This window comes from Phocoena phocoena, chromosome 5 (assembly GCF_963924675.1).
Source record: "Phocoena phocoena chromosome 5, mPhoPho1.1, whole genome shotgun sequence".
NCBI lineage: Eukaryota > Metazoa > Chordata > Mammalia > Artiodactyla > Phocoenidae > Phocoena > Phocoena phocoena.
The window spans coordinates 6541878-6555044 of NC_089223.1; positions in this window are offsets into that span (position 1 = coordinate 6541878).

The window sequence follows — 13167 nt, forward strand, 5'->3', positions numbered from 1 at the left end:
GGAAGGGCTTCAACCAATATATCAAATTCCAACATTCCCCTGCTTAAAATCCTTCACTGCTTCAAAGATAAAGTTAATATCCTTCAGCTTCTACACAGAATCCTTCACTTATGCTCATGCAGCTTGTTCTGCGACGGTACCCTCTATCCCAGCTTGCTCCGTGGCACTTTCCGATCTGTATCAGAATGGATCATTTCCTTCATCATGACTTCTGCAAAGACTTGAGAAAAATACACTTCTGTCGAGTTCAGACCTTAAGCTGGAATGTTCATCACAACTTGTCTACAGGGGTGATTATCCTTGGTCTTATTTGCTAGCATTACAGATCCATACAATTGAGAGAACTAACTGTACCAGTCCTGTGCATCACACTTCTCTAGGGAAAGCCACCTGGAAATAACTGGTCTCCTTCCACACCACCCAAGGGACAGAAGGAAGGACTCAACTGTTTATTTTACCTAAGAAGTTTTCTCAACTGTATGTAAGACACTGACTCTAAATAATTCACTTTGCTCTGCCATGAGCATCGCTTTCCTTTGGGAACAGGAGTTTTGCCAATCAATACTTACATATGCACCCCCGGGGGTAGGTGAGGCTTTAACCCTGAGAACTCCAACCAAACTAAAATACACTTAATAATAATTAGTGTTAGAAAATTTACTATATTCTAGAGATTACATCATGTGATGCAATTTTTAGACCATGCAAAAATTGTACATAAGTATTTGTTAGTCCTTTGTTAGTAATTTATTCATGTGGCCCTTGCCATCATGCCTTTTATTTACCATCTCCTAATCACTTCTTATTCATATAGTTAATATATCTTGAATCCTGACTGTGTGCTATGTTCACTATGTTTACAATGCAATGGATTTTATTCCACTATACTAACCGAAATGAAATCTCTCAGGTCCTTTTCCCTTTACCCAGTCAAGAAATTGTTGGAAAATTTATCCTTCGACTACTTGTGTTAGGTAGTGGGTCAGACATGAGCAGGTCCCTGCCCTGTCCTGGTTGGGGTCATCGTTTCCTTCCCCATCTGGACACTGGGGATCAGGGCATGCCCAGAAATCCTCCCTTTTGTGGTCGAGCATCACTAAGTTTCCAGCCTTGTCAGGACCAAGCAAGATGAAGCCAGCAGCACAGGTTGGCACAGGTGCACCAAGACCCAAAAAGTGGCTCAAAGTAACCCAGGGTTCATCATGCAATATTTGTAATAAATTAGCATTGCAGTTTTTGCCCCACCATGGGTTTCACTTGGGTGCTTACGGGTAAGCACCTGTGCACAAGCAGAAAAGTTATTTAACCTAAAGCTGTCGATCCACTTGTCAATCAAATGATACAGGACACAAGGAGGGACTTTCCACCACTCTGAAAAGCCAAGCCTACCCCCATTGTGGGGCTGCTTCTGCTTTCTAGACAGCCCACTCTCCTTTTTCCGGGAAGCATACTTTCACCTCGCTTAATAAAACGCTTGCTGCTTAAAACTGCTCTGTGTCTCCTGATTGTATTCTTTCCTTCAGGAGGACAAGGACTGAGGAATTGCTATTTTGCTGGTAACACTTGCACTAAAAACCTTTTTCTATGACAGTGACAATACAACTTTCAGAAATGATTTTAGAAGTCACTTGCCAAGTAAATATCAAATAGGGTACAGGAATGACTCTACTGAGTAATTTACTTGGGTATGGCAAGATGCTGAGGGAGTTGGCCAAGCTACATTCTAAACACTAAGCACCAAGACCGTCCATGCCCCATAAATCATTTCAGATTTCATTAAAACCAAGTGAACAATGCCAGTAAGACCATCTAAGGCCAACTTCAGCTTTCTTCTGTATTAGGTTAATTCAAGAAAAAAGAAATTCCACAGACCTTTAACTTTCAATTACAATACCATCTTGTGGAAAATACTGAAGCAATGCAAAAGACTCATTACCATCTTGATACAGCAGTTAGCAAACCACTGCAGAAATATGGTAGATACGTGAGAACTTAATACACCAATGGGCAATGTTTACATCAAAGTTTTCTAATTCTATAAGGTAAAAATCACTCCAAGATGCAAAACTATGTTCCATACCATCAAGGTCCAGCCAACCACATTATCATGAGGAAGGGAGGTGGTCACACTGCAGCAAGGAAGAAAGCATATGGAGAATCGCGGCAAGATGGCGGAGGAGTAAGACACGGAGACCACCTTCCTCGCCACAAATACATCATAAATAAATCTACATGTGGAACAGCGCCTACAGGACACCTACTGAACGCTGGCAGAAGACCTCAGACCTCCCAAAAGGCAAGAAACTCCCCACGTACCTGGGGAGGGCAGAAGAAAAAAGAAAAAGAGACAAAGGAATCGGGACTGGACCTGCCCCTCTGGGAGGGAGCTCTGAAGGAAGAAAAGTTTCTGCACACTTGGAAGGCCCTTTACTGGTGGAGGACAGGGGGAGGGTAGTTTCACAGCCTTGGAGGAGAGCGCAGCAACAGGGGTGCAAAGGGCAAACCAGAGAGATTCCCGCACAGAGGATCGGTGCCGACCGGCACTCACCAGCCCGAGAGGCTTGTCTGCTCAACCGCCGGGGCGGGCGGGGCTGCGAGCTGAGGCTTGGGCTTCGGAGGTCGGATCCCAGGGAGAGGACTGCGGTTGGCGGCGTGAACACAGCCGGCAGGGGACTAGTGCGCCACAGCTAGCTGGGAGGGAGTCCGGGAAAATGTCTGGAGCTGCCGAAGGGGCAGGAGACCTTTGCTGCGGGGTGTTGGAGGGGCAGCACACCGTAGGAGTTTCCTCTTCTGTGCACTCACAGACAACAAGGACACACCTACGCAAGCACGAGCACAAGCTACAGCTGTTATCTTGGACCCCAGAGGCTGTCGCCGATGTCACCAAGGATCCTGTGTGCAAGGCAGGTCACTGCCCACACCTTTCCAGCAGCCTGTGTAGCCCGCCACGGACAGGGTCCCCCAGTCGGGGGCCACCTTGCCCAGGAGAACACGGCCCGCCTCAGGCTCTTGCAACTTCACGTTGGCCTCTGCCACCACAGGCACTCCCTGCACATCCCAATGGTGACTGCCATATCCCTCCCTCCCCCGGCCCGAATGAGCAAGTGAGCCCTAATTAGCTTCTGCTTTCACCCGCTCTTGCCTGCGTGGGGAAGAGATGCCTGACAGCGGCCCACACACAGAGGCAGGGCCGCAACCAAAGCTGAACCCCAGTGACTGTGCTACCAAAGAAAGGAAAGGGAAATATCCCTGTGCTGCCTCAGGAGAAGCAGATTAAATCCCCACAATCACAGTCAACTGGGTAAACCATGCACTAGTGGGACACCTGAACATACAACGAGTGTTCCTACAATTGAGGCTGCAGACTTTGGGGGCAACTGTGGACTCTGGGGGCAAGTACACACAGGAGTAACACCAGATGAGAGTGTGAACGGCCCCCTCAGTGGCCACAGCAGGTCCAGAGACCTACCTAGAATTACTGGAGGGCGTTCTGGGCAGGCAGGGATTGGCTGGGGCTCACTATGAGGGCAAGGACACTGGCAGTTAAAGCCACAGGAAAATACCACTGCTTTCTTTTTGTTGTTGTTGTTTTTTAATTATTCTTTTAATTTTTTATTTACTTTTTCTTTTCATTTTATGCTTTTATTTTTAACATATTTTTTATTTCACTTTCTTTTCCTATTTCTGCTGGACTTTTTTGTTATACTGTGTTTTTTCCTCGAGTTTGTTTTTTTATTTGTTTTGCTTTTTTCTCATTTTAACTATATTTCCCATTTTTCTGCTTTTAATGCACTATTTCATTGTTTTGTACTTTTTCCTTTTGTTTTCATCTTTCTTTTGTCTTTACCTTTATTTCTTTTGATTGTTCTTGTGTTTGTTTTATGCTTTCATTGCCTTTTTTTAGTTTGCTTTCTGTATTTGAGTTGTTTCTGGTTTTATGTTTTTGTTAGTTTAGCATTTAGTGTTTGTTTTCATTTTTGGGTTTGTTTATTGGTTTGCTCTCTTCTACTTTGTTTTCTCTTTTTTTCTTCTATCTTTTCTTTCTGTGAGTGCATGAATGTGTGTTTCTCTGTGTGATATTGTCTGTTTAGTTTTCTTTTTATCATTTGTCTTGTGGTTTTGTCTGTTCATTTGTTTGGATTTTTGTTTTTTGCTTTGGGGTTTTCTTTTCTTTTTTTCTTTCTTTCTTTCTTTTCTTTTTTTTTCTGTTTCTTCTTCTTTTTCTTCCCCACCTACTGTGGCTTGCAGGGTCTTGGTGCTCTGGCCGTGGGTTGGGCCTCAGCCTCCGAGGTGGGAGAACTGAGTCCAGGACATTGGACCACCAGAGAACTCCCAACCCCATGGAACTCTTAATCAGTGACAGCTCTCCCAGAGGTGTCCGTCTCAACACTAAGACCCAGCTCCACCCAAGCTGCATTGCTGGATGCTCCATTACTGGATGCCTCCATTGTTGGATGTCTCACACCAAACAACTAGCAAGACAGGAACACAACTCCACACATTAGCAGATAGGCTGCCTAAAGTCATACAAAGCTCACAGACACCCCAAAACACAACACCAGATGCTGCTCTGCCCACCAGAGTGACAAGATCATGCTCCACCCACCAGAACACAGGCACCAGTTCCACCAGCCAGCAAACGTACAGTAACCACTGGACCAACCTCAGCCAGGGGGGACAGAAAACAGAAGTAAGTGAAACTACGAACCTGCACCTACAGAAAGGAGACACCAAACACAGTAAGTTCAACAAAATGAGAAGATGGAGAAATACACAGTAGCTGAAGGAGCAAGGTAAAAACCCACCAGACCAAACAAATGAAGAAGAAATAGGTAGTCTACCTGAAAAAGAATTCAGAGTAATGATAGTAAAGATGATCCAAAATCTTGGAAACAGAATGGAGAAAATACAAAAAATATTTAACAAGGACTAGAAGAAATGAAGAGCAAACAAACAATGATGAACACAATAACTGAAATTAAAAATACTCTAGAGGAATCAATAGCAGAATAACTGAGGCAGAAGAACAGATAAGTGAGCTTATCTGTTAGATAAGCTCAAGGTAGAAGATAGAATGGTGGAAGATAACTGCCATGGAGCAGAATAAAGAAAAAAGAATGCAAAGAATTGAGGACAGTCTCAGAGACTCTGGGACAACATTAAAGGCACCAACATTCAAATTATAGGGGTCCCAGAAGAAGAAGAGAAAAAGAAAGGGTCTGAGAAAATATTTGAAGAGATTATAGTCAAAAGCTTCCCTAACATGGGAAAGGAAATAGTCAATGAAGTCCAGGAAGCGGAGAGAGTCCCATACAGGATAAACCCAAGGACAAACATGCTGAGACACATATTAATCAAACTCTCAAAAATTAATTACAAAAAAATTTTAAAAGCAGCAAGAGAAAAGCAACGAATAACATACAAGGAAATCCCCATAATATTATCAGCTGAGTTTTCAGCAGAAACTCTGCAGGCCAGAAGGGAGTAGCAGGATATATTTTAAATGATGAAAGGGAAAAACAAACAACCAAGATTACTCTACCCAGAAAGGACCTCATTCATATTTGACAGAGAAATCAAAAGCTTTACAGGGAAGCAAAAGCTAAGAGAATTCAGCACCACCAAACCAGCTCTATAGCAAATGCTAAAGGAACTTTTCTAGGCAGGAAACACAAGAGGAGGAAAAGACTGACAAAAACAAATTCAAAACAACTGAGAAAAAGGTAACAGGAACGTACATATTGATAATTACCTTAAATGTGAATGGATTAAAGGCTCCAACCAAAAGACACAGATTGGCTGAATAGATACAAAAACAAGACCCATATATAAGCTGTCTACAAGAGACCTGCTTAAGACCTAGGGACACATACAGACTGAAAGTGAGGGGGATGGAAAAAGATATTCCATGCAAATAGAAATCAAAAGGAAGCTGGAGTAGCAATACTCTTATCAGACAAAGTCAACTTTAAAATAAAGACGATTACAAGAGACAAGGAAGCACACTACATAATGATCAAGGGATCAACCCAAGAAGAAGACATAACAATTATAAATATTTAACCACCCAACATAGGAGCACCACAATACACAGGCAAATGCTAACAGCCATGAAAGGGGAAATCAACAGTAACACAATAACAGTAGGGACTTTAACACCCCACTTACCCCAAGGGGCAGATCATCCAAACAGAAAATAAATAAGGAAACACAAGATTTAAAAGACACATTAGGCCTAATGAACTTAATTGATATTTATAGGACATTCCATTCAAAAACAACAGAATACACTTTCTTCTTAAGCGCACATGGAACATTCTCCAGGATAGATCACAAATCATGGGTCACGAATTAAGCCTAAGTACATTTAAGAAAACTGAAATCACATCAAGCATCTTTTCCAACCACAACTCTATGAGACTAGATATCAATTATAGGAAAAAAACTGTAAAAAATACAAATACATGGAGGCTAACCAATATGCTACTAAATAACCAAGAGATCACTGAAGAAATCAAAGAGGAAATCAAAAAATACCTAGAAACAAATTACAATGAAACATGATGACCCAAAACCTATGGGATGCAGGAAACACAGTTCTACGAGGCAAGTTTATAGCAATACAATCCTACCTCAAGAAACAAGAAAAGTCTTAAATTCACAACCTAACCTTACACCTACAGCAATTAGAGAAAGAACAAAAAGAAAACCCAAAGTTACCAGAAGGAAAGAAATCATAAAGATCAGATCAGAAATAAATGAAAAAGAAATGAAGAAAACAATAGCAAACATTAATAAAACTAAAAGCTGGTTCTTTGAGAAGATAAACAAAATTGATAAACCATTAGCCATACTCATCGAGAGAAAATGAGATAAGACTCAATTCAACAGAATTAGAAATGAAAAAGCAGAAGTAACAACTGACACTGCAGAAATACAAAGGATCATGAGAGACCACTACAAGCAACTATATGCCAATAAAATGCACAACCTGAAAGAAGTGGACAAATTCTTAGAAAAGTACAACCTTCCAAGACTGAACCAGGAAGAAAGAGAAAATATGAACAGACCAACCACAAGCACTGAAATTGAAACTGTGATTAAAAATCTTCCAACAAACAGAAGCCCAGAACCAAATGGCTTCACAGGCGAATTCTATCAAAGATTTAGAGAAGAGCTAACACCTATCCTTCTCAAACTCTTCCAAAATATAGTAGAGGGAGGAACACTCCCAAACTCATTCTACATGACCACCATTACCATGATACCAAAAACTAGACAAAGATGTCACAAAAAATGAAAATTACAGGCCATTATCACTGATGAACATAGATGCAAAAATCCTCAACAAAATACTAGCAAACAGAATCCAATAGATCCTGATTAAAAGGATCATAAACCATGATCAAGTGGGGTTTATCCCAGAAATGAAAGGTTTCTTCAATATACGCATATCAATCAATATGATACACTATATTAACAAATTGAAGGATAAAAAGCATATGATAATCTCAATAGTTGAAGAAAAGCTTCTGACAAAATTCAACACCCATTTATGAAAAAAACTCTCCAGAAAATGGGCATAGAAGGAACCTACCTCAAAATAATAAAGGCCATATATGACAAACCCACAGTCAACATCGTTCTCAATGGTGAAAAACTGAAAGCATTTCCACTAAGATAAGGAACAAGACAAGGTTGCCCAATCTCACCACTATTATTCAACATAGTTTTGGAAGTTTTAGCTACAGCAATTAGAGAAGAAAAAGAACTAAAAGGAATCCAAATCGGAAAAGAAGAAGTAAAACTGTCACTGATTGCAGATGACATGATACTATATATAGAAAATCCTAGAGATGTCACCAGAAAACTGCTAGAGCCAATCAATGAATTTGGTAAAGTAGCAGGATACAAAATTAATACACAGAAATCTCTTGCATTCCTATACACCAATCGTGAAAAATCTGAAAGAGAAATTAAAGAAACATTCCCATCTACCATTGCAACAAAAAGAGTAAAATATCTAGGAATAAACCTACCTAAGGAGACAAAAGACCTGTATGCAGAAAATTATAAGACACTGATGAAAGAAATTAATGATGATACAAACAGATGGACAGATATATCACGTTCTTGGATTGGAAGAATGAACATTGTGAAACTGACTATACTCCCCAAAGCAATCTACAGATTCAATGCTATCCCTATGAAACTACCAATGGCATTTTTCACAGAACTAGAACAAAACATTTCACAATTTGAATGGAAACACAAAAGACCCCGAATAGCCAAAGCAATCTTGAGAAAGAAAAATGGAGCTGGAGGAATCAGGCTCCCTGACTTCAGACTATACTACACAGCTACAGTAATCAAGACAGTATGGTACTCACACAAAAACAGAAATATAGATCAATGCAATAGGATAGACGTCCCAGAGATAAACCCACACACATATGGTCACCTTATCTTTGATAAAGGAGGCAAAAATATACAATGGAGAAAAGACAGCCTTTTCAATAAGTGGTGCTGGGAAAACTGGACAGCTAGATGTAAAATAATGAAATTAGAACACTTCCTAACACCATACACACAAAAAAACTCAAAATGGATTAAAGACCTACATGTAAGGCCAGACACTATAAAACTCTTAGAGGGGGACTTCCCTGGCAGTCCATTGGCTAAGACTCCATGCTCCCAATGCAGGGGGCATGGGATCGATCCCTGTGCGGAGAACTAAGGTCCTGCATGCCACACCGAGTGGCCCCAAAAAAAACTCTTAGTGGAAAACACAGGCAGAACAATACTCTGACATAAATCACAGCAAGATCCTTTTTTGACCCACCTCCTAGAGAAATGGAAATAAAAACAAAAATAAATGAGACGTATGAAACTTAAAAGGTTTTTCACAGCAAAGGACACCATAAACAAGACAAAAAGACAACCCACAGAATGGGAGAAAATATTTGCAAATGAATCATCTGACAAAGATTAATCTCCAAAATATACAAGCAGCTCATGCAGCTCCATAACAGAAAAACAAACAACCGATCATAAAATGGGCAGAAGACCTAAATAGACATTTCTCCAAAGAAGACATAAAGATGGCCAACAAACACATGAAAAGATGCTCAACATCATTAGTCATTAGAGAAATGCAAATCAAAAGCAAAATGAGGTATCACCTCACACAGGTCAGAATGGCCATCACCAAAAAGTCTACAAACAATAAATGCTGGAGATGGTGTGCGAAAAGTGAACCCTCCTTCACTGTTGGTGGGAATGTAAATTGATACAGCCACTATGGAGAACAGTATGGAGGTTCCTTAAAAAACAAAAAATAGAACTACCATATGACCCAGCAATCCCACTACTGGGCATATACCCTGAGAAACCATAATTCAAAAAGAGTCATTTACCACAATGTTCATTGCAGCTCTATTTACAATAGCCTGGACATGGAAGCAACCTAAGTGTCCATCCATCCATTGACAGATGAATGGATAAAGAAGATGTGGCACATATATACAATGGAATACTACTCAGCCGTAAAAAGGAACGAAATTGAGTTATTTGTAGTAAGTCAATAGACCTAGAGTCTGTCATACAGAGTGAAGTAAGTCAGAAAGAGAAAAACAAGTACCATATGCTAACGCATATATATGGAGTTTAGGAAAATGGTACTGATGAACTTAGGGTAGGGCAGGAATAAAGATGCAGACATTGAGAATGGACTTGAGAACACAGTGGGGGAAGGGGAGGCTGGGATGTAGTGAGAAAGTTGCATGGACATATATACACTACCAAGTGTAAAATACATAGCCAGTGGGAAGCAGCAGCATAGCACAGGGTATGGGCTTGTTGCTTTGCGATGACCTAGAGGGGTGGGATAGTGAGGGTGGGAGGGAGGCTCAAGAGGGAGGTGATATGGGGATATATGTACGCATTTAACTGATTCACTTTGTTTTACAGCAGAAAGTAACAATATTGTAAAGCAATTATACTACAATAAAGATGTATTTTAAAAAAAGATAGCACACGGAGACAAATGTGTCTGGTGTCTGAATTCATAGTCCATTTTGCTGATGATTTAGAACTTGTTCTAGATGTTCCAGGCCAGCTAGTGACCTGTATCAGAGAGCCGAAGGCTTTCAGTGGCCTCAGAAAATCTTTTTTTAAGGAAATCTTATTTTCACAAAATACCTGGCTGGTTCACTGGGAGGTACTGGAAAACCGTTAGTTATATGAGATCAAAACCAGGTCATACCCAATAACAGTCTAGCTACACAGTGTTAATAACGAACTCTGAAATATAAGCTATCACAAGGACTGGCTAAGAGGCCTCCTTATTTCAGAGATGAGTAAATGGTCTTACAGAGGTTATATACCTTGAGGTCCCAAGTCGAGGTGATGAATGCAGGATCTGGACCAGATGGGTTGACTGTAAGTCTAGCTTCTTTACTTTCTAACTGTAAAAACTTGAGCAAATTATTTAATCTCTGACTCACTTTCCTAATATGTAACCTGGAAGTGATAATACCCATCTTGATGGGTTGTTGTGTGGACTCAATGAGCTAAAACCCACAGAGTGTGCAGACAAGTGCCTGGCACCCAGGGATGCTCAACAGTGTCAGCAACTACCATTACTCATGGTCCTCAGTGGTAGAGTCAGGACAGGAAGTCATGTCTAGAGGCTCCTGGATCCAGCTAGCCAGTCGTGCCGAAGGTGGCAACAACTTCAGTGTCTGGCGTAAGGGGTTGGTAAAAATGGGGATGAATAGGTCACACTAGCAAAAACTTTTGAGAACAACAAAAGACTTTTGCTCGCTAGTTAGTATTCAGTTGGCTCATTTTTAGGGAACAACAAATCCATAAGGAATTTAGGAGGAAGAGAGGAAAGAAGAGAAAGTAAGGAAGGTTTTGCTTAAATATTAGTACCAATATTGTGTTTTTCAAAATAAAGAAAAAATTTAAAAATAACAAAACCTATCTAAAATATTTTAAAATATCCAAATTCCATACGTCTTATGTTAAAGCAACAATAACGCAAAAAAGTTTCCTAAGAGAAGTGAAAGATACCTACCTGTAAGGGAACAAAAGAATATCTTTCTGTTGAAAAAGTACTTCTTTTATGCTGAGTTATTCTAATGTAGCCTTGATCACCATACTTTCTTTCTGGTGGATAATGTCCAGAAGACATGTCTTTGATAAGTACTATTTTCTTTGAAAAGCAATACAAGTAAAATAAATAAATTTCTATTCCAAGATTAAGCAACTAACTCTACTTCAAACCACAGCACGTGGAAATTACTATTAACCTGTTTACCTGATTTTCTATTGTCCTTTTATTTTTCTATTGCTCAAAACTCATCACTTCTATCGATACTTAGAATGAATCAGTTAAGTTCAGCTGGTATGATGTAATGAAACCCAAAATAAGAGTTGCTTCATCAAGACAGAAGTTTCTTTCTTTTACATTTAAAAAGCCTGGACATGTGGTGTCCATGGCCAGCAGAGCAGTCCCTCAAGGTTGTCCTCAGATCCAGCCTCCTTCCAGCCATCCGTGGAGGATGCCCCATTTCTTCATGGTCTAGGATGGCTGCCAGACCAGCAATCCTAACATCCACCATCCGGCAAGAGGGGGAACAAGGAGAATAGCCTCCTTCCACACCCTGAACACCCCTGCTCGTGTCTTATTGACAGGAACCTGGTCCCCTGATCGCTCCTACGAAGAAGTGGAGCTGGAAACTAGCTTGGCTGAGCCCCACTTTTGCTCAGGAAGGGTGAATATTGGAAGACAAGCAGCAGACTCTGCCTCAGGAAGGACATCAAATAATGCAGAATAGATGACCCTGTTGCAGGCGGGCAGGATATCAGTTGTATTGGTCGTGGCTGAAAAATCAGAGAACCAAAGGATGCATAGCTCTGCATAGGCTTGAGTAAATGGGAGACTGGATTGTGTAGATTGTGTGTTGATTCTCTGCTCACTTGTACCTTCCTTGTGAGGGACTTATGGTCTGGCTAAAAAGCAATTTTCAGGATACAGTCATCAGCCATAAGACCCAGGTGAGAACATGTTCAGACCCAGGTCTGTGCAATTTCGGATCGTTTTCAACTAGGATTGAGGACTCCAGCCTGATTCCATGTTCTTTGTCTAAATACATCATTACCATTGACAGGACAGATATTGCACTTTACTTTTAACTCCAGAAAGAGTGGAAGTTCAAGGTCTTGAGAGGCGTCGGAGTGCAACGGTCATAAGTGCAAACTCAGGAGCCTGACTGCTTGAATTTCAATTCCAGTTCCTCTTTTTACTAAAACTGTGAGTTGCACAAGTTATTTAATTTCTCTCCACCCCGGGTTCCTCATCTACAAAAATGGACATAATAACAACATCTAATTGATAGAGAGCTGGTGTAGGAATTAAATGAATTTACAGTTGTAAACATTTATTATAGGGCCTTGCACATGGTATTTGTTCAAAAAAAACAATGTTAGCTCTTATCAACTGCAGACTTGTATTCTGGAAAAAAAAACAGTGCACTATAGCCTGCAACCATGCGGTTGATGGCTAAAAAAATAAAAACCACAGTCTGAGGAAGTGTTTGATGTTAGTGGGGGAGATATGGGTTTTGTCATACTCAATCTGGAATTTATTTTTTTCTTCTGAAGAGAGAGCTGGCACAAAATCTTCATACTACCACAACATAATTCAGAAACTGGGACGTGGAAATGACTGGATGTTCTGTGGAAGGACATAGACACTGATGTCAGAGAGAAATAGTGCCCTACAAACAGAGAACATGTTATAGGACAAAAGAAGTGGCATTCTTCAATGTGGTAAATATAGAAGGAATTGCGTCAAGTTGTGTACCGTGAGGGACTGGGATAGTTGGTCTACAGAAATGCATTTGAATGCTGACTGTGTAAAGGAGAACCTTGAGTCCTTTTGCTGACTGTGAAGTCTAGGCAGCTATTACTGGAGGCCCTGAAGCAGGAAGGGATGTGTGTAATGTGACAAGGACAACGTCGGCAGACCCCGCAGAACCTGGATTACAAAGGACTGCCCTTACGTTTCACTTAGCCACTAATGTACTTTTTCTTTATGGTTTTTTAAAATTTATTTTATTGAAGTATTGTTGATTTACAATGTTGTGTTAATTTCTACTG